Raw genomic sequence first — 2,466 nt, 5'->3', positions numbered from 1 at the left:
CTGTGAGTACAGGTGGACACTTGCCCCCATCTTCTCCTGTAGGTTTACACCTAAGCAGAATGTCTACATTGGGCTACTATAGCAGGAGATTCTATAATCCAAGGGTGTATGAACACATGGTAATTAGCTTCAAATGGACCACACCTGATTGAATCAAATGTAGCACACCAACTTTGTCTCAAATAGGTGATTTAACTTGTGTTGCAGACATGACCTAAGAGCTATTCAGCTTTGCGTCAAATAGGTTATTTAAGAGATATGACTTACTTGACGTCCCATGGAAAGACAAGAGGAAGCTTCTCCTAAGCACCAGCTCACTATCCATCAGCAGATCCTTGTTCCCTACCAAAGTATACAAATAAAAGATTCAGCTGCATAGCAATTATTTCCAAGGCGGGGCAATGACATCTGTTCAGGAGAGGGAATATTGGCTTGTGTTTGAGACACTTTGGTTAAATACCACAGCCTCATCATCCCACACAGCTCCTCTTTCACTGCATTTCACGCCAATGGGAACATTGTTTGGGATGCAATTGTTAATGTTTTCTTGGGATCCCAGAGGTTTCCAACACAGGCCTTCGTCATGAGGTCTTCCCATCTTCAATGTCTTTCCTGAGCTCCTGGAAATATGAATGATGGTTTCCCAGCCCTTTTCTCATCCACAGAAAATATCCCACACTGATGAAGAGATTAAAAAGCCACAGAAAAACTTGCAAGAGGATCATGTTAGTATTGATTCTATTTAGTATTGATTCTATTAAATGTTGCCTTTCTTCCATGATGGAATATAAGGCAGAATAAATACATGAAGTTTCCAGGCTGCCTCCCGTCCAGGTCATTACTTAGACCTGCTTCTCATTAGTAAGGCCAATGGATGCGGGTCCACGGGGCTCATGGGGGGCTGCCCCATCCACCTCAGTCTGGCCTCAGCCAGACTGTTTTTGCCTGGTTGGGATGTGTTATCGAAGAACTTTTGCTTGCCTCGATAGAGGCTAGCAAGGCATGTGAGAACGTTCATAGAAATGTGCCTGTTTTAAAACGGTAATATTCACATTTGCTGCTCCGCCCTCTTTTTGCCCTGGCCCCACCCCCATTGGCATTTGGCCCTCAGAAAGTTACCAAGAAGAAAGTGCGGCCCTCAGGCTGGACAAGGTTTCCCAGCCCTGTTTAAGGCAGTGGGTTAAGATGCTCCTTTCTCCACAGGCTTCCAGAGGAAATTATTCCACCCGATTAGACAAATTGATTCTATTCAGCTGCTGCTACTAAGCATCACTGTTGCATGATTTGTTATGATGGGTTTGGTCCTTTGTGAGAATTGTGTTTATGTTATAGATTATATATTTTCCTCAGATCTCTCTTGCCTACCTTCAAATTCTCACAGTGTCATGCTTCATGCTCATGCCAGAGCATTGTGGGTAACAGATGTACCAGCACTGTCAACAATCCTAGTGAGGTTACCATTCCAGATTGTGAAGCTGGACGGGAGGAGACCTGCTGGAGGCAACCTGCCACAGTTCCAAGCGATGAGCAGGTGACCATTCAGAGCCAAGGTTGGAGGATACAGGAAACAGAGATTTCCAGTCCTGTTAGTCCTTGCCTTGGGGCCAAAGCCAAGCTAGACTTAGCAACAACAGATGACACATTTGTTTAAACTTGTCTGTCTGGATCTTGCAGGTGGAACCAAAAGGGGCACTCAGAAAGGTACCTCACAGCTGACCACCCCATATTTTGTCCCCCCTCCAAGTGCTTTTTTCTTCCGTCAAGCTTTAATATCTTCAGCCAAGCTTCATTACATATCTTTAGGTGCCAAGTGAAAATGTTTCTCTATAACCAGGCCTTTGGCAGATTGAGCATTCACTGGCCTTTTAAAGGTGCTTGTGGGAAAGTGGAGGGTTATTGGTTTGTTTTTCATTTTATTATGTATTTTGTGTTCATTTTGTACTTTTATGTTGTGAACCGCCATGTAATCTTCAGATGAAGGGCGGTGCGCAAATTTAATACATAATAAATAATAAAATATATAATATAATGGTGTACTCGGAACATTGGTTCATCTAAACCAGTGCTGTTGACACTGACTCCAGTCTTATCTGGAGATGTGAGGGACTGAATCTTGGACACATGAAGCAAGTGTTCTGCCCCTGAGCTCTGGCCTTTCCCCACAGCTGAGATGTGCTCAGGTGGCAGAAAAGCTGTGATTGGGGCAGACCCAGGTTTAAATAAAGGGGCCTAGCACTATCCTGCCCAGTTAATTATTATGAGTTGTAGTCTATGTTTGCCATAGTCTCAGAGCAGATCCGTTGAAATGAATGGACATGACCAACTTGGGACTATTAATTTAAATGAGTCTACTCTGAGGAGAGCACAAGGATGAAAAGGCATTTCTAATTTTCTTCAAAAACAAGCAAACAAAAAAACACCCCCCCACACAATAGGATGCGGGGAGGGAGAATATGGTGATTCATA

This window comes from Podarcis gaigeae, assembly GCF_964106915.1.
Source record: "Podarcis gaigeae genome assembly, chromosome: 10".
Taxonomy (NCBI): Eukaryota; Metazoa; Chordata; class Lepidosauria; order Squamata; family Lacertidae; genus Podarcis; species Podarcis gaigeae.
Note: the sequence above shows the minus strand (reverse complement) of the source record.